General features: G+C 43.1%; 2 long non-coding RNA genes across 3 annotated transcripts; one reads left to right on the forward strand and one right to left on the reverse strand.

Annotated features, from left to right (window-relative positions):
- The first annotated feature begins 4 nt into the window (after positions 1–4).
- On the forward strand, positions 5–19,205 carry LOC308472712. 2 transcript variants are annotated; one of them, XR_013983658.1, is made up of 5 exons: positions 5–827; positions 3,054–3,080; positions 3,217–8,143; positions 16,916–17,034; positions 18,337–19,205. It is a non-coding gene; the product is annotated as an uncharacterized lncRNA (long non-coding RNA). The 2 variants fall into 2 exon arrangements; XR_013983657.1 differs by having other exon boundaries at positions 3,054–8,143.
- On the reverse strand, positions 15,272–16,371 carry LOC308473152. The gene is made up of 2 exons (XR_013983955.1): positions 15,917–16,371; positions 15,272–15,594 (listed from the first exon to the last, which is right to left on the reverse strand). It is a non-coding gene; the product is annotated as an uncharacterized lncRNA (long non-coding RNA).
- Positions 19,206–20,314: the final 1,109 nt, after the last annotated feature.

Genomic DNA, 20,314 nt, shown 5'->3' on the forward strand with positions numbered 1-20,314 from the left:
GGGCGGGGGGTCCCGTCTTCTCATTCTCGCCCTGGGAAGTGAATACCGGGAGGAAAAGGGTCTGACCTCGGTCCCAGAATTTATTTTCCAGGCCCGAGGTTGACGCCAACCTATGTGGAAGGGGAGTCTTGCAAGAACTTCGGGGCCGCATGGCTGCAGACTTGGGTGGGAAAGCAGACGGGGCAGGTGCTGCGCAGGGAGACTTTCCTGCTTCTCAGTTTCCTTACGCGAAGCCACTTGCTTTAGTATACAAAAATACGGCAAGGATTAAAAATTAAGCATGGCTATGGGTGTCCGGAACGTCCTAAACTAGGGAAACAGGCCTCCGCCGACAGGGAATATGAGAAAAAGAATATAGAGAACCATGAACGTAGCCAGGATTTTTGTTAGGGGCCCCCCCAAAAAGTTTTTGGGAGATCGTGAGTAAAAATCACCACCTCAAAAGGGGCAGGCTTTTGTGGGGAGGGGGGAGCAAAACCTCAATTAATTGAGGAATGCTTTTGAATAATTTTTGGCTACACACATGCAGGGTACCATGTTTGTAAAAGTTTGCAGATTTTGGATATGTGTGTGTGGTAGTGTTGAGTTGTTTTAATAAGGAACATGACAGAGATCGGATTACTGCTTCACAATGTAAATCTAGTACAGCCCTAAATTCCATAGGGTTATAAATGGAGGGACAAGCAATTAAAAGTACTGTCATCATTATCATTGCTGCTAGAAGTGGGGTGGGTGGGGATTTATAGCGAGCATCTTTGTAGATGGATTTCTGCTGGGCTTGTGAAGAGATGCTGCCTGAAAGAACACGTAGGATCAAAGTAGGCCAGGTAAGGTTACGCCATTCAGGTAGCAGATTGTGGCATGCTAATTAAAAGGCAGATATATTTTCATGACCATGGGAAGTGTGTTGCTCTGATCCTCTCTCCAGCTTCCTGCTTTGCTTCTAGCTCACATTACCAAAAACTCTGCCCTCAACTCTGCCTCTGTCTTTTTAACTATTCCACCCATTTGCCACCTTGCACAGAGCCCCTTTCCTTTGTTTCCCTTAATGGCCCATCACCCAGGCAATCGCCCCAAAGCAGGAAGCTAGCCTGGCTTATATTTTAACACTTGCTGGGATTAGAAGGGTCTTGTCGTACAGCCTACAAGCATGTCCCCCAAATTCATAACAGTATCACTTGGAACTCTGACTGAAGTCCAGAGGAAGCAGGAAACATACTGAACACTGTATGGCTTGCTATTGTGTAAAGATGCATAGAATCACACTGTCTGTGATGTACCGAGTAAAGGTACACACAATACCTTTAAAGCACATTTGAAGCGCATTCTTTCCCTCTGGACAGTGTGCCGTTTACTGGCATTGCTTGTTTCCATCTAAACATAGTTTGTAGTACATAGTCAAAGATGCTCCCCAGCCAAAGGAATGCACACGGCAGATAACTCTTTATTGTCAAAGACAGCACAGTAGTTTCTATGGCTCCGAATACCCATGCACACCAGTCTAGCACCTAGGCAGCTGTTCCCAGATCCACACTCTAAGGAGTAGTAACAGGGAGCCACTCCTCCACCAGTTTATGTACCTCCCCACAAGAGGCTGCACTCATAGCTGGAGACTACATCTGCATGGAAGCTTTCTCTGCTCATCCCTCTTCAATCCCCTCCTGGTTCTGGGAAACAGTGGTGCAGGAGAGGCTGGGGAAGCACCCAGCTCCTTCACTTGCCTGACCTCCTCTTCCTCCTCTTCTTCCAGCCCATCCTGTGCTCCACCCTCCAGCTCTGTAGCTTCCCCTGCCTCTGGTTCTTGCCTCCTGGCCGGTACAGTTCCCACAAATCACTGCCCTCCTCTCCTGAGTCAGACTCCAGCCCCCTTCCCCCAGTGCACACTTGTCAGCATCCTACCAGTCCCTGACATACATCCAAATTGGACAAACTGACCTCCAAATCAGGATTTAAGACCGTGGCTTGGAGATTAGAGCTAACCAACTGCCTGATTCAAACATCACGGCAAACTATGGTTAAATCAACCAGAAAATGGAGGAGACAATCAGTGTGCAAGAGTGGAGAAGATGATGTGAGTCTCTGGCACATTCCCATGGTTTTCAAGGGCTATCAGAACTGAGTCAAGCAAATAAGGTTGGAGGATGGAGATAAAGTAGCATGCTAGTAGTTAATGGTTGGATTAAATTTTTCCCAAAAGTTGAAGGTTGCCAACCATGAGGAATTGCCCCAGGTACTCTGTCTCCTAGTTCTGTGTTGTCACAATTAATGTACTTTCAGCCACATTTGTTGTGTCGCAGGAAGGTTGGCAGATGGGATATCCAATCTGTATCTACCTAATCTATGTCCATTCTTTTATGCCCCCTTGTTACTTGGTGTGTTTGCATCTAGTCCCACACAATGAATTAGATACTTCTTTCATTAATTTTATACTCTGGACTGATAATTTTTTCCAATCACATTTTATTTCTGATTTTCCGTTACAGGCAAGTCCTGTATGCCCTGAGCATTACAGTTGTTTATTCTGTCTTCTGCTGGCTCAGCTGCACTCTGTGGAGAGATCTCTTTCACACAATCCCTTCAAACTGTGGGAAAATTGTGTTTTTAATTACCTCTTAGGGGACCTTCCAAGTACTTAATCTGCAGTCCTTGGTTGACACTGGATTAATAGATACCTGTCCTTCTGCAAGCCCTTGGGAAGGCCACAGGTGGAAGATCTGAAAGTCATTAGAAATGATTTTCTGGTTGCGGAACCATTACCAAATTAGTGTGAAAATGAGGAGAGATTGATAAACAATCTGAAGAATACTAGTTTTTAAAGACCAGAATTGGTCTTAGAACAACTTCCATGTGATAAAGTTGCCCTTCTCTTGAAGGCTCCCTGAGACTAATTCCCTATCTTGGAAAAGCTCTGAGTCCAAAGACATTAGTTAAATAAGACTGCAAATAACTATCTTTTGCCTCTGGCCTCACAAAGTTTCCCCTGACATATTTTTCATAATTGTTATGGTTCAAAATATTTTGAGACTGATTTCCCTTCTATCCATTATTTTCAGTTGTACTGCCAGTTACCTACAAAACAGGTAAATAGTTGAAATGCTGTTTCCGAAATGTAGGACATCTTAGTCAAAAATAGTTTTAATTGAAATCCCAGATTTTGACTTGATTTTCAACAGTTGCAAATCTTTTATCTCACTTTTATTCCTTTCTTACTTATAGGTAGGTATCCTGCTCACTCCTATGTAGTTTTCAGGTTCAAATTCAGAACATACTGAAAAGCCTTGTCATTAAATTTATTGCTTTCTGTACCGTAAGAACTTACTGGATAGCTAGCTACCATTACATGGCAGTAATTCACATTAATTTCAGTGACATTGCTTTTCAATGGAAATTGAGACCAGCATTCTTACTTGTCATTAAGTACCGGTATGTCTGGCCCACTTATTTATTTATGAAAGTATGTGTATGCCACTTTTGGTGTTAGGATGATGCACATGTCTCTAGTGGTCATCAGCCAAAGCAAATTGACTGGAGATCTCATGAGCGAGGCTTCCAAAGCACATCTCAGTGTCCAGACAACCAGGCTCGTATATATGCAGGTGGTGCTTCAAATAACTCAGTCCCAAATCATTTAGAACTTTAATGATTAAATTGGTGCAGAATGCCCCAATAACAGATGACCAGAAACATTATGTACCAGTTTCCAAACTGTCTTCAAAGGTAGCCCTACAAAACAGCATTTTACTAGTTTCACCTGGATCTGACTTGGGCATGGATTACTGAGGTCTGACCTCTCTAAATAAGCACACAGCCAGCACGCACATACACACATACCCTGCAAACCCCATTGTATCAAACTTAAATTCATAGAAAGGTGGAAGAGATTTAGGGTTATCTGTAACACCTGCCCCCAAAGTGGAAACATCAGGAACAAATATATTTGAATCCAGGTGACAACTGGATTTAATTGAATTAGTTTGGAAACAATGGGATGGAAAACATCACTTTCAACCAATTGGATCAGGGCATTTTGTCTAGTGTTATCTTTAAACTGGGATAGCCCATGGAGTTTTTGTCAAGAATAGACTCTTCTCACTGATAAAGTAATGGGAGAAAAAGAGTGGGTTGTAGTCAACTAAGTCAGAGTAGTCAGAGTAGATCCATTGAAATGAATGAATGAATGAATCCTAACTTTAGTGAGTCTACTCTGAGTACGACTAGCATTGAGCACTACCTAATGCCTTTATAACAAATCAGTTTTGCTGGTATCTTTGTTGGTAAGAAAGGAACAGAGGCAGCAATATGATACCTGCAGCTACATTTATTGCAACTACACTGTCACAATCGGCTCGTGCAAAAGTAGGTCAGATCCGTAAGGCAAAATGAGCTCGGGTTTCTGACGAAATTCAGCTGGGCTGATTAGATAAATGAATATAAACTTGCATCTGTGCACAAAGCCAGATGTCTAGTAAACACTAGTGCCTAAATTGAGTTGGTGATTGTCCTTTGGCTTGCTGAAGAGGGCAGTAAGAAGATTTTTCTCCTCTTATGTGTGCTCCTTTTTTTTTTTTTTTTTTTTTTAAGGATTTGGCTGCTGCCTACTTACATTACTCCCCACCTTACTGCATAGTTGTATATTTCATATGGCAGTTAGCGAGAACATCATTGAGATAAAGGAGAATGTTAAAGAACAACTTCACACAAAGTCTACAAAGCTTGTGGTTTTAGGTACCTGGCCTGCCGAGCGCTGCTTGCACAAGCACAAAAACTTGCTTAACATTCTAAGCCATACTGGCGTTGGTGCTCAATCTTGGGTTTTAAAAATGTGTGTGTTATGTTTGATTTCCTATACAGCTCAGTCTTGTGAGCTGGAGAAACTGATATATTAAGCCAGACAAGCTGCTTTACCACCATCCGTCATAGTAGCAGAAGGGCTGTGAACAACATCAGCAGAGAGCTTTCACAGTGGGTTGCTATAACCAGTAGGGATCAAGGTCCTGTTTACTGGAAGAGCTCCCAAGTCCCTTTTTTACTGTTATAATTAAAGAAACATGAATATGCACTCCAGTAAATGTGTAACAGGCAATATGGAAATCTGAAAATTAATTCACGCCTCACAATTCCATTCCGAATGTTGGCAATGTCAATCAACATGAATGACAGTTATCCAGCTGCTGCTATGAAGGTGCTTCCAGATAGACGCTTATTGTCAGATGTTTTGCAGCATCCACACAATGTTGTTGGCATCAAAATGTCAGTCAGTTCTCTCCCCACCCCCCGCCCTTTTTATTCAGATCTACTCTTTTTTGGGGAAATCCGATAAGTTAAAAAAAGGGGGCGGGAGTCCCTACGGCCAATGACTCATTTGCAATTTTTGTACAGCACATTAACAATATTAAGCCCTCATCTTAGAGGACCATAAGACGGCTTGGTTTTCTATCAAAGCCTCTTTTAAAAAACCTACTTGTTCATGATGTAAAATAGGAATTACTTAGTGTCAGGGACATTTTTTAGCATACTGGGATATGAGTAGTCATCCTTGCAGGAGCCGTACCTGATCAGAAGAGCAGGGAAGCCCAAGCCCTGGAGGGGCCTGAGAGATTGTCACAGCTCACCAGGATGTGGGAGTTCATCCTATCGTTAATATTTATCCTTGCACAGGAAAAAATGAGCATACATAGGATATTGGTGAGTACCAACACACAGGATTCCCCCCCCCAAGGTAGTCAAGTGTAGGAACAAGATTATGGAGGCTACAGATTCCTAGTAAGCAAAAACTGAAACAATTTGAAATTACAGCTTTATGAACAGAAGAGCTTTCCTATTTCCCAAGCAACCTCTAAGTATGGGCCATTAAGGTAACAAAGGAAATGGCTCCGTGCTAGGTAACAAATGGGTGGACCTTCCCAGAACTCTCTGGTAGAAAGATAATGGTTAGTTAGAAGCTGGAAGGCAGGCTGCAGGCTGGGCAGAAATCCAGAGCTATGCTTAATTTCTGTTGGAATCCAAGGCTGTGGCTGTGGGAAAAGCAAGAGCCTCTTGGGGTATTAATGTTGTGAACCCCTCCACTGCAGGCTCAGGTTGTATGTATGTGTAAATAAACCATATATCATAATGACACCAGTCTCCACTGTTCCTCATTCTGAAGAAAACATGAAGCCTTTGGGTCAACATTTTATTTGGACCCTGCAATAAGAAATGTAGATTTGGGTCAGGCAGCCTAAATCACCCCACCAATTCTAACAGCAAAATCTGTCAATCTCCCGTTTAAAATAAGTCCTGGTTTGACACTTCAAAACCATTGTGGAATGGAAGTTGTAAAATAATTTGCTAGCTGTAATTGGTTTCCCCCAGCTTCTCTTATTTGCTCTTTTGAGGAATGCTAGATACCTTAGCTCCTAAGAGATGTGATTAGCTTTTCTTGCGCTAAGGCCAAGGAGAGGGCCATTCCATCATTACTTTAATAATAATCTCTCTTCCTCTCTCCCCCCCTTATTCCAGACATTTATTCCAGAATCTTTTATTCTGACATAAAAGGAAATGTATATACAGCCTGACTTTCGAGAGCTTTGACCTAGTTTTGCTGGCCTCTCTGGTAGCTTAAATGATATGACACTAAAACAAATGCAGGAATATGTATGACAGTGTATATTGGGAAATTAGTTAAGAAACTGATTTTGAATTAGATTTTTTTTTTTAATCCTTGTAATTTCTTTTGGGAACTTGGATGAATTTTTACCCGTTAAGGAAGTGATGTCAGGCTTTGGTGCCTTTTGCCTCTCTGTAACTACAGCTTCGAAAGCTACCAAGCAGCATTCATTTATTTACTATCTTTCATAGAATTTCATAGATTCATAGAGTTGGAAGGGACCGTGAGGGCCATCTAGTCCAACCCCCTGCATTGAAGGAATCTTTGACCCAATGTGGGGCTTGAACCCACAACCCTGAGATTAAGAGTCTCATGCTCATCAGGCTTACAAAGAAGAGGGGAGATCATTTTTTTTTTTAAAGGGCAGTGTTGTCAGCTGAATAGCAGCTGGCGACTCTTGTTCCTTTGGCCCATGGATGGCAACCCTCAGGACTGAGGGCCCAATGTGGTCCTCCAGGCATCTCTGTCTGGTGCCTGACACTCTCAGGCCACAGCCCACACCAACCTTGCTTCGCCCCCTCCTTGAGTGTTCCTGCCAGGTTGGGATGTATCTTTGAACTCTGATTGTGACCTTTGCTTGCCTAGATGGAGGATAGAGAGGGGTGTGTGAGGGTGCAGGAACTAGCCTTCTGTGCAAAGGTGATATTTTCCTCCATCGTCAGGGCACAACCTCTAAAACAGGTGCACTCTTCATGTGTAGAGACTCCCCTCTAGTGCTCTAATTGCACAAGGTTCTAAATCACAGGGTGCATGGAAAAGGCTCCCCTTTTCAGACAGAGACTTCCTGGGCACATAGACAGTGTGGGAGCAGATGCGCCTTCCCTACTCTGTGCGATTGATTATTTATTGTGGGAATTGAATGCCCAAGAATAGAGAGTGCGATACCTGCAGATAGCGGCATGAATCTCCAGGGGAGATGCAAGCTGACAGTGTTCAAATGACCAAAGGATATTTATTACATTGATTAATTAAAATATTCTATTTCTTTTAAAAATTAAAACCACAACGTTATGAGGCAATGGAACAGCAACACTCCAGAAAAGCCAGCTTTCCTGAACTCTCCTGAGTGGAGCTACCAAAATGGCTTCATTTGGTATGACATTCATTTCGTATGACACAGTTGTCTGAACCTGACATACGTCTTCAGACAGCGGTGCTGACCATCAAGACGGAAACTGGCAAGTGGGCAAAGAAACCCGGTTGAATCCTTGCATTAGCTCCTCTCCCAGAGACTAGTTAAGATGCACAGGAAAAAATACACAACATGCTTCTTCAAGGAACTGGATCAAAGCACTTCAGTAGAATTTTTCAGCTCATAAAAGCTAAAGTGGTTTTTCCTGCTTTTGATAGAAACTCACTTATAACATTTTTATTTGCTTGGCATAACAGTGGTACATCATTTTATCTTCCCCCCTGAGCTTGAGCCCCATCAGGTATGTGGATGATTCAGACATCCCATCCATCCATCCATGCAGCAGCAACAGCAGCAGATTTTATGTAAGTCTATCCAGAGAGCGGGTGCATCTTATGTCATGCATCATCCTGGTGCAAGAAGTGTGTGCATGTGCAACAATGCACAGAAAAAGCCAGGACTCTGATGCCTTAGGGCATGGCATTGGAGAAGTCAAAAAGATGTCCTGTCTGCTTAGCAAAAGCATGCTTAGCTCCAGCATGTCTCTGCCAATGTGCCCATGGCTGACAAAACCCCAGACTGCTGCTGCACATCACTGACATTTCTACCAGAATGTTCTTTTTCTTTCTTTTTAAAATCTAGGGTAGTTTACAGTTACCCAGGGGCTAATGCACATACCTATTTATTGTGAGTTGCCATGGCAGTTTGGCACATGAGCACCTTAAGCGTGGCTGATTAAAATGATTCAGTATTGTCTCCTCGCTCCTTAATTTTTCATAAAGTGGCTGAGAAAAGTTCTCGCAATTAAGTGGTATCTATTTTTATCTCTACAGAAGCTTAACTATTATTTGCCCCTACAGTGTCCTTACATTAAAGACAAGCATAAATCATCGGTGATGTAGTGTTGCATTGAAAAGCTATCCTTCAAAGCCCGAAAGGGAAGCCAATTATTGTAGGAATGATTATGGGAAGTCAAGGGGAGCCAGCTTCACATGGCAACTTTGGGTTTCCTGACAAGTGATTAATTTTACCATAGCAGAACCATTGCTTCCCCCCCCCCTTTCAAATTTCTTTTTTCAAAAAAAAAATGAGGGTGGCACATTGATTTTTGCAAAACAGTTCCTTCTCTGATATGAACAGCTTCAGAAGCAAGAGCTCAAGTAATATGAAAGAAATTTTATAAAGAGAACAGAAAAGCACAACAATGCTCGTATTAAATATAAAAGCCAGTTCACCTTTTCCCCTTGCTGCTTCAAAAGGAAACCCTTCTGTTTGTTTAAATACACTCTGAGCAACAAGTGAACCTAAGCATTAAAGGCCTCGTACTTTGTGAAGTATTAAATATGGATCTGGACTATGCTTCAGACAGGGCGGGAGGAACTCGCACAACCACTGATTCCTGAACAGGGTAAAATTGGTTTTGCGTATCATATGAAAAGCTGCATCAAGGAGAAGGTGATTTTGAAGTAGAAAAGAAGAAAGGGTGAAGCAGCTGAATGTTCCCTCAAGAGATGATTGGAAGGTGGTGACAAAATAAAGAGCCTTTTTGGTAGTGGCTTCTGGGCAGTGGTCTCTTTTCCTTCAAGTCCATCTTGCACCAACCTTAACATCTTTTCATACTCCCAGGCATTTCACAGTATTTGATGTAGCTGTTGGGTTTTTAAAATTACTTTTTCTGTTGAACATTGTAGTAGTAGTAGTAGCAGTAGCAGTAATAATAATAATAATAATAATAATAATAATAATAATAATAATTTATTTCAACCCACCCATCTGGCTGGGTTTCCCCAGCCACTCTGGGTGGATATCGACAGAACATTAAAAACAGAATACAATTTCAAACATTAAAAACTTCCCTAAACAGAGCTGCCTTCAGATGTCTTCTAAAATAATTATTATTATTCTAAAAGTCAGATAGTTGTTTATTTCCTTGACATCTGATGAGTGGTGTTCCACAGGCCGGGCGCCACTACCTCTGCATTGTTCTCTGTAACCTCACTTCTCATGGGGCGAGAACTGCCAGAAGGCCATCAGAGCTGGACCTCAGTGTCTGGGCTGAACAATGGGGGTGAAGATGCTCCTTCAGGTATACTGGGCTGAGACCGAGATGAGCTGTTGTCTTGAGGTATAAATATTTGTGGGTTAAGATGCTTTTTAATGTTGCATTGTTCCTGTTTCGAATTCAGTATGCTTATTTTCTGTAAGTTACCTTGAGGTTTGTCTTGGTATAAGGCATTTTAAGAATAAATAAATAATCACAGTAGCATTAGTAGTAATAGTAAAAAAAAAAACCTACTATTTATCTCTCCACGCTCTACCTCTACTCCCAGCTGAGTGAGATTATTTTGTGTAAATCTCTGGAGGAAAGTTACACCAAACTGTGATTAGCATGTAGTTTGAGCCTCAGGGTGAGGATGATAAAAGAAAAGCACATAAAAACAAAGAGCAGTATAAAACAACATTTTTGCAGCCTAAGTTTGATCTTTTTTATTTTATTTTTAAAAAAGAGACTTCAGAATTTTGAGCCCAGAATAAACAACACAAAACAAGAATTCTTGCATATAGTGACATATCATGCATAATGTAATTTGTGCAACCTTCAGATCATTTGTCAAGGAACATAACAGCAAAGGGATAAGGAATAATATGAGAAGAACATGGAGATCATATTAGACTAAGCTTGGGATTGCCTGTGTGGCACCTATGGGCACAATGGCACCCTGGAGGATTTCTTCAGGCACCCACAAAGCCTCTCAGCTACCCCTGCCCCCCTCATCCTGTGGTGATGATGAAGGAACTTAACTTCCTCCCCATGGGAAGTACAGTGCTACCTTAGGTTAAGAACTTAATTCGTTCTGGAGGTCCATTCTTAACCTGAAACCGTTCTTAACCTGAGGTACCACTTTAGCTAATTGGGCCTCCCGCTGCTGCCACGCCACCGGAGCCCGATTTCTGTTCTCATCCTGAAGCAAAGTTCTTAACCCAAGGTACTATTTCTGGGTTAGCGGAGTCTGTAACCTGAAGTGTCTGTAACCTGAGGTACCACTGTACAGACCCTCCAAGTGTCCCTATTTATGAGGGACATCCCTGATTTAGAGAATCTGTCCCAGTTTCTGTTTTGACCCTGGAATGTCCCGCTTTTCCTTAGGACGTCCCTATTTTCATTGGAGAAATGTTGGAGGATATGGAATTATCCAACCCCTGAACCGTCTGAAGGCAATCCTGTACAGGGAAGTTTTTTTTTTAAAATGTCCAATATTTTATTATGTTTTATATATGTTGGAAGCTGCCAGGAGTGGCTGGGGCAACCCAGTAAGATGTGTGGGGTATAAATACAGTGGTACCTCGGGTTACATACGCTTCAGGTTACAGACTCCGCTAATCCAGAAATAGTACCTCGGGTTAAGAACTTTGCTTCAGCATGAGAACAGAAATCGTGCTTCAGTGGCGCAGCAGCAGCAGGAGGCCCCATTAGCTAAAGTGGTGCTTCAGGTTAAGAACAGTTTCAGGTTAAGAACGGACCTCCGGAATGAATTAAGTACTTAACCCGAGGTACCACTGTAGTAAAATTATGATTATGGGATGGGACGAGACTATTTTAATTGGAGAAATGTTGGATGGTATGGAAGTACACAGAGCTGAAGAAGGAAGCTGAGAAAGCAGCACCATTTCCCGGTTCTCCTTTTAGTTTTAGGTGTTGTCCAAGGCTCCCTTTGGCACCTGAACTGCTAATATGAGCCTCAGAAAGCACATAAGGTAGAAGATAAGCACCACTGTCTTTCGCTTCCTCTTTTAGCTTTATCTGCTTTTCAAGGCTCAGATGGGAGGACAGAATGTTGGATACAACAGGAGAAAGAGAGAAAGAGAGAGAGAACATGTAAATGAGTAGCAGCCAATCAATCCTGTCAAAACTGCATATATTTTTCATAGACCCCTCTTCCCATCTCTCCTCAACTGGCATCAAATCACAGATCACATCTGTCTTCCTTGCCTTAATTGTAAATCTCTCTCTCTCTCCAGCATTGCCGCAGCACAAAAACATGAACCTGAAGCACGAGTCCTTAAGAGTCCTAATAAGTTTACAAAGGATCCCCTCAAAACCAGAATCACTTGTATTCGGTGGTTTTGTTGTCATCCAATGTAAAAAATAAATAAATCAGGAAGATCCATGAGAATCTGTGCCTTCCACGATTTTTTTAAAATTCTAGCAAGCACTGACTTTATGATTTCTGTTATGCAGTCTACCGGTGCAGCTTAAATTTGATGGTGGTTTGGGAAGGGGGAGCCCCGTGTAAAATCATGCAAATTCAAGAAGAGCCATTTTAATTTTACAGGGTTTTACTTTCACCTAGAATCCCACAGAAAAACAGCTTGCACACATGTGTGTGTTTTCTCTCTTTCTGCCCGGGGTTGGCAGGGACCCAGGAGAAGAGCAGCGAAAATCCAACAGAATGTCTAGGACTAAAATGAAATTAGGGACCAGATCTCCCAGGCCCAACACTCTTATTCATACAAAAAATAAATAAATTTGGGAATGGTGGATTGTTTGGGAGGAAATTTGGAAGCTCTGTCACCCTTCAGTTTTGAGCATAGTTCTCATTGACACAGCACACATTTCCTCTTTCATATTTCTCAAGTTTAGTTGATGCCAGCAGTTCCCCTCCCTCCATGCACACACATAATAGCCAGCCTCAGTCACAACCATGTGATGTTGTGTATTTAAAGTGCTTCAGTTTTATTTATAGTTCTTCTGAAACCAGCATCAGCTCATCATTTCAGTGTGGAATAGAATATATGATTTGATCACCAAAGCTAGTTTAAAAAATTCCACTGTTTCTATCTTGCACAAGAATATGAAAAACCCCACATGGTTTTTGTGCCTCTGCCTACACACATACACACACACACACACACACACACACACACCCTTTGTCTGTCTGTCTACATGTGCATGCCCACACACACACTTCCACGCCATATTTTTTTGCCTTGCTCTTGACCTCACTGGATGGAGATTTCCATATTTTAGACTCCCCACCTCACGCCTTTCACATTTAGAAGCTAAGGAGACAGGTTGTGACTAAGTAACTCACAAAGCTTTTCATTTCTGCCCACGGGAGGAGGTTATCCAATATCAGTTTTAAAAAGAAACCCTCCAGGATCCAATTCCAAATCTGTCATGTCATGATTGGACAGATCATTGGTGAGTACTTAATGGGAACAATTTTATTAGGTTTTTTAGATACTTTGTAGCATACACTACTCCTGCCCATTCTCAGTAGCGATGTACAATATGGGTACACAGTAACATGGTTTTTCATACTGGATTACACAATGTTATGGAATTGGATTCAAGTTGCAAGGAAGGAGCTTCCGACTAAACATCAAGAGGAACTGTCTGATGGTAAGAGCAGTTTGACAGTAGAACAGACTCCCTAGGGAGGGTGTGGACTCCCCTTCATTCAAGGTTCATAGCCATCCGTCTTGGATACATTGCAGGGAGTTGGACTAGATGACCCCTGGCGTCTCTTCCAACGCTACAGAGCTGCGGTTCTAAAAATGCCATCATTCTCCAGTGTTTTTTCTTCCAAAGGAAACCCAACCCAGCTCATGCTGACCCTGCCTGAACTGAAATTTCTCATTGTTTGGAAAAAAATGGGACGTGAGCAACCATATTTGGCAAACAACAAGGAAGAAATGGTCCAGATTGTTTACATGTGTCCTCTCTTAATCTATTTTCCTAGTAAGAACAAAACAAAGCCCAGCTGTTCTTCCAGATTGCAAATAAATATAGGCCCAGATCCAAAGCTATTTACATCCAGGGGGCTTTGAGCTTCCCAGTGATGCAAGTATCTTCTAAAATGTCATAGTATGGGACCAAAGGCGGTTTTATGGTTGTGCAATGGGTGTGGTGGTACTGGGATCCATGCTGCAGGGGACGCCAAATTTTAGCATTGCACAGGGTGCTGCTAAAATTTGAGAGTACAAAGTCTGCCACTGCAGGGGGTGTCACTTCAGCTGTGGTGCATCCCACAGCATAGCAATTAACACTGAAAGGCTTGCAGTGATCAGAGTGTGGCTAATGCAAAAGCCCTGTTTGGGAAATCGGTTTTTGCATGTGATGATGTGAAAGAAAGCCACGTGTGTGGTGCCAACCCCTGCTGCCTTCACTGTGTCATCTTCTCATATTTCATCCTCATCCTTATCCCTCCATGAGTTGGATATACGATATACAATATCTTTATTGTCATTGTCCCATAGAGAACAATGAAATTGAAAATCTACATAAAACATGCAAAACCCCCTAAAAACTCAAACCCCATTTTAAAATACAATATACTATAGAGACTCCTTATGCTGTGTTTAGAACCAGAATTGCATTTGCGTAGAAGCTGTTTCTCAGGCAGCTAGTCCTGGTCTTTATAACCCTATACCTTCTTCCAGAAGGCAGAAGCTGAAAGAGATCATTTCCGGGGTGCGTACTATCCTGCGCTATCTCTGCAGCTTTCTTATGGCACTTGACAGCATAGATTTGATTGAAGGTGGGAAGAGTGCACCCAATTATTCTCTGTGCAGTCTTTACAACCCTGGACAGCATTGTTTTTTCCCTTGCTGTGCAGCTCCCAAACCACACACAGACCATGAGTTCATGCACTCTCCACAGTACAATGGAGGGTCACCTTCTGGCGCAGAGAGCAGCTAGAACTCATGGAGACTCCCTGTGTGTGGAACCTGGGAAAAATCAGGGTGCAATATTGCATGGGGATCCTTTGAGACTGGAAGAGTCCCTCTGCTTCAGAACTTTGACTTCCATTTCATGGAGGGCTCAGAAATATGAGAAGATGACATGCTGGAGAGTTTGGTCCCTGGGAGTGGACCTGCAGTTCTTCCTCACACACACCCAGATACAGCTGAAATCACTGACAATTTCATGCTAACATTTTGTGTAGTTAGTTTCACCCACATTGTTGTGGTGTGGTGTGGCATATACCTACTGTAGCTGCTGTTGACCTCTTCAGGGGTGGGCAGGGACAAGGTCCACCCCTGTGCCAATCCAGCAGTTCCACCAACTCTCCTCCCAATTCCCATCTAGGTAAGCAGCAGTGAAGCTGGTGCTGGAACGGAGCACTCAAGTTCTGTCCTGCCACATGTACCACTAGTGGTCTTTAAACATTACAGAGCCATGCCACAGAATGAACCAGTAGCAGAGGTGTTTCCAAGCACAATTCAAAGTGTTGGTGCTGACCTTCAAAGCCCGAAAGGGCCTCGGTCCAGTATATCTGAAGGAGCGTCTCCACCCCCATCGTTCAACCCAGAGACTGAGGTCCAGCGCCGAGGGCCTTCTGGCAGTTCCCTCACTGCGAGAAGCCAAGTTACAGGGAACCAGGCAGAGGGCCTTCTCAGTAGTGGCACCCGCCCTGTGGAACGCCCTCCCACCAGATGTCAAAGAGAGCAACAACTACCAGACTTTTAGAAGACATCTGAAGGCAGCGTTGTTTAGGGAAGCTTTTAATGTTTAATGTTTTACAGTATTTTAATATTTTTGGGGAAGCCGCCCAGAGTGGCTGGGGAAGCCCCTCCAGATGGGCGGGGCATAAATAATGAATTGTTGTTGTTGTTGTTGTTGATGGAGGGGCCTGTTCTCACTTGACCTATGGACGGTGCAAAAGCACAGGCAGAAACACCCGATTGACTAAAGTGGTGCATTTGCACTGCATCAGCCTCACCAGGACTTCACTCCTCTCCTTCGATCTCCCTGTAAGCAGCAGCAGCGGCAATGTGACTGGGAAGTACTGCTGCCCCATCATGCCATCTGCTGCTGGAAAGAATTCATAAAAAAGCGTCACCTGCTCCTAAAAGATCAAAAACTTACCAAAACACTTTTTAAATTGAAGGGGTTTTCAAAACTGATTTCTTGCGTTGACAAAGGGAAATGTTCAAAGGAAAATTTGATTTGAGTCCTATCTGGAGGAAAACAGCTTACAACATTGTCCCTATCCAGCCTGTCATTATAATATATAAAGGGGAAGGGAACAATTTTGCATCTTCAAGGCGCTGGATAGGACGTCTTCAAAAGAATTTATTCAGCTCATAAAAGCTAAAGTAATTTCTCATGTTTATGATATAAACCAACTTACCATTCTTACTTGCTTGGCATCAGATCAGGATACAATATTTTATCTCTCTCTCTCTGACCCCTGGGTGTGGCAATGATTCAGTCAGCCCGTCAATGCAGCAGATTTTATGCTATTATTTTCCTACTGTGAGAAGACATATCTCATCTCATGCTTCATTTGCCACAATGTTTTCCTGCCACCGAGCAGAAAGGGTGTGGTTGGTTGGAGACAGAGCACTTATAAGCCCGCAATACGTTTATATTTAAATCCTATTGTTTCCTTGCATTTTCAACAGCCGTTAGGCCACTTGATCCATTTGGCCAGCTGCAAGCAGAAATAACAACCCAAATAAACCTGTTCTTCCAGGTAGCAAGTACAATATTGAGAGCCAGAGTGTTGTAGTGGTTACGGTGTTGGACTAAGACCTGGCACCAGTCATTTCCTCTCAACCTAATCTACCTCATAGGGTTGTTGTGCCACTCTACTCCCTGCCAGCACCTGCTGTCTGAGGCAGTCACCTCATCTTGCCTATTGTTAGGGCTGGCCCTGTTCTACATTCCAATTCTTGGTGACACTAGAATGTGCCCAAGAGACAGAAATCAAGAGCTGGGTTTAAAGTGTATGATGATGACACATAATAGCAGCTACTGCATGGCACATCTGCAGCAACATCACATGAGTAGAAGAATGCACACTGTTTTATTTATTTGTAGACTATGTCTGGGAATTTTTCAAGGGTGATGTGTGAAGCAGCCCCCATGGCAGGCATATTATTCAAGGTTTCACCACTTGCAGGTAGATGCGAATGACTGCTGCTTCTATGTTGTATTACAATTAAGTGTTTTAAATTTTTGTTAGCCGCCCTGAGCCCGGTTTTCTGAACCGGGAAGGGCAGGGTATAAATAAAAAATTATTATTATTATTTATTATTACATACCTTCCTTGAGAATTGGACTGGGTGTGGTGTGCCCCCCCTTTATAGTTAATTGCCTATTATTTAGTTTCCATTGTCTCCATCAGCTTGTGGGTTGCATCATGCTCAAGAGAGAAGATTTTTCCATTCCACTTTGCATGACAGCAGAAGCGTGAACAGTGCTGAGCAAAGTTCCCCAAGGAAGACACACAGGCAGTTGTTGAAGGTAGGACAGTTTATTGAACTATTTATTGGTAACTGGTGAGAAAAGAAAAGTAACAAACTGGACAGTCTTTGGTCTGATTAACAGGTCTGAATAATCTGCCTCTCTTGGCTTCCTATGAGTGCCCCATAGCAAACTCTATCATCTCTATCTATCATCTCTATCTATCCTATCTATCTATCTATCTATCTATCTATCTATCTATCTATCATCTCTATATCATCTATCATCTATCTATCATCTACCTATCACCTATCTATCTATCATCTTCCTTCCTTTGTTCCTTCCTATTTACATTTATGACCCATGCCTTCATGTATATAGATGCCAGAGTGGGCTACAGCACATAATATGAGCAAGGAGTGCAATTAAATTAACAAAACAATAAAATCTGGGGCAGCAGCATCTCTGGAGGTGATCTCTGGAAGTGATCAAAACAAACTGGGCAGGGTGGCCTCACCAAAGAAGGGGAGATACTCAGCCAATCAGAGGATAAAGGTGTGGTGGCTGGCAGAGAAGGACCAAGGAAGGAGAAATAGTAAGAAACAAAAGACGAGTAAAGAGCTTGTTGTTGTTGTTTAGTCATTTAGTTGTGTCTGACTCTTCGTGACCCCATGGACCAGAGCACGCCAGGCACTCCTATCTTCCACTGCCTCCCACAGTTTGGTCAAACTCATGCTGGTAGCTTCGAGAACACTGTCCAACCACCTCGTCCTCTGTCGTCCCCTTCTCCTTGTGCCCTCCATCTTTCCCAACATCAGGGTAGGCCATGGGAAAACTTGTCACAGTGACTTGGCACACAATGTAGGAGGAAGGAAAAAGCAGCAGTTCTGTTGCCAACCACTCTAGTGGCAAGTAGGGGAAAGTTAACTGGAGGAAGGAAGAGCCTGCTTGCACTCCAGATGACAGAGAAATTAACAGGGAAGCAAGGCTGCTTAAATAAGCAGATCTCAGAAGAGTTCACCGGGTGTTTTCCGAAGGTAGAAGAGTCCCTGGTGCTCTGGAGACCCTTGGGAGTAAGAGGATGGAAGCTTCCACATCAGACTTATTAAGATTATTATTGATATGGTTGTTTGTCTTGTTAGAAATAGCAGCAGTTAAGCTAACTTGACACATGGGTGCTAAATGCAAAAATATTCTAGGTTGATCTAGAATACCTGGCAGGCTTTTGCACTTGGAGCAGAGAAGGTGCCCACCTTGTCCTTCTGCTCAGGTGGGCCAACCTTGTGACCAGCCCCTTGAAATGAGCTTGAAGGAAGGAGGGTGCCAGCACAAACACTTCCCACTTCTGTTTGCTTCCTACAGGGATTAAAAGAGGACAGGATGTGGCCACGGACCGTCATCTCCCAGAAAGTTTCTATCCCATTCATCTTAATAACTATATTGATTCTTCTTCTGCTGTCACATATTTAATTTCCACTAGATCAGGAAAAGATCATCCCTCTCCCCAAAGTAGCCTTGTACTTATTCCTTGTATGTGGGAAGGGCTGCATCTCAGAAGAGAGCATTTGCTTTGCATCCAGGTGGTCTTTGGTCCAGTCCCTGGCATCTTCAGGTAGGGGTGGGGAAAGGTTCCTGTCTGAACCCCTGGAGCGCAGCTGCCAATCAGTGTAGACAGTACTGCAGTTGATGGAGCAAGAGTCTGGCTCAGTATAAGGTGTCTTCCTATGTTCCTGAAAAAGACCAGCTGGAGCAGGCATCCCCAACCTGCGGCCCTCCAGATGTTCTGGCCTACAACTCCCATGATCCCTAGCTAACAGGACCAGTGGTCAGGGGTGATGGGCATTGTCGTCCAAAACATCTGGAGGGCTGAAGGTTGGGGATGCCTGGACTAGAGCATCTCACTGTTTTTCCATACTCTCATCAACAGTTAAATGGGGATTGTTGGCAGAAGAGGCAGCATGCAGTGGGAGGAAAAAGTCCTCCTTCCCTTTTCTTTAGTATAATTTGCTTCTGTCCTTGGCTACTTAGTATTGCATTTTGTAGCTAAAGCTGCTTCATTCCAGTTTTAATAATGCAGCCAAGCTGCTTTCTGCCATAATCTCAATATAATCACCATAATTCCTTCAGCTTCCAATATAGGTCATGTTATGCTTGATTCAATAAAATTTTGCTCCAAAGCTTTATTAATCTGATAGTACATTAGGCTGCGTCGATTTGATAACAGTCTGCTGTTATTTTGTTTGCTTTTATACCGTTGTTGCTTCTATTATTGAATTTGATTAAATAAATAAACATGCCATTGCTGCTGTGTAAGTCTGCCAGCTCTGTCTCCATTCTTTGGGCATACAATGATCATATGTGCTTTCAGATCCACAAAGCCTTGCTAGGTCAGAGCAATGGTCCAACTTAGCCTTGGGAGCCTTGGGAGCTACAGAGGAAGAACAAAGGAGCCGGCATTAATAAAGGATGCCTTTTTCTCTCTTTTTTAAAAATAGCAGTCCAGGGGTCCTTTACCTTTATACATATATACACTTTATATTTGACAACTAAGTTCTACAGAGAGATATTCTGTGTTACCTCACATCACTTTGGGCTTTCCAGTAGGCTGAGTTCATGCACTCAGTTGCCAGCCGTCAAGTGTACATTAAACACCCACAGTGATGCACAACCCTTACAGACAGGTCTACCACTAAGAATGCTACTACTCACGTCTGTGTTATTCTAGCATGCAGCTGAGAACCTGCACAGTTGCTCACTTGCACTAAGCCATAGTTTGGCTTAGCATTTCAGTTGTACTGTGTCACTGGCTCTCACACTGGTGTATGATCACCACAAATCCAGCCAAACCCATCTATCTCTACATGCCAGGCAGGGACTCAGGTGACGCTGTGGTCTAAACCATTGAGCCACTTGGGCCTGCTGATCAGAAGGTCAGCGGTTCAAATCCCTGTGACTGGGTGAGCTCCCGTTGCTCTGTCCCAGCTCCTGCCAACCTAGCAGTTTGAGCACGCCAGTGCAAGTAGATAAATAGGTACTGCTGCGGCAGAACGTAAACGGCATTTCCATGCGCTCTGGTTTCTGTCATGGTGTTCCGTTGTGGCAGAAGCGGTTTAGTCATGCTGGCCACATGACCCAGAAAGCTGCCTGTGGACAAACACCGGCTCCCTCGGCCTGAAAGCGAGATGAGCGCCGCAACCCCATAGTTGCTTTTGACTGGACTTAACAATCCAGGGGTCCTTTACCATACCTTTACATGCCGGATATTATGAGTAAACTCTGTCTGCTAGGCAACATGGATAGGCTAACATACCCTACATAACCTGCAGCTTTATTTAAGATG

The sequence above is a fragment of the Podarcis pityusensis genome (genome assembly GCF_964106645.2).
Source record: "Podarcis pityusensis genome assembly, chromosome: 3".
Taxonomy (NCBI): domain Eukaryota; kingdom Metazoa; phylum Chordata; class Lepidosauria; order Squamata; family Lacertidae; genus Podarcis; species Podarcis pityusensis.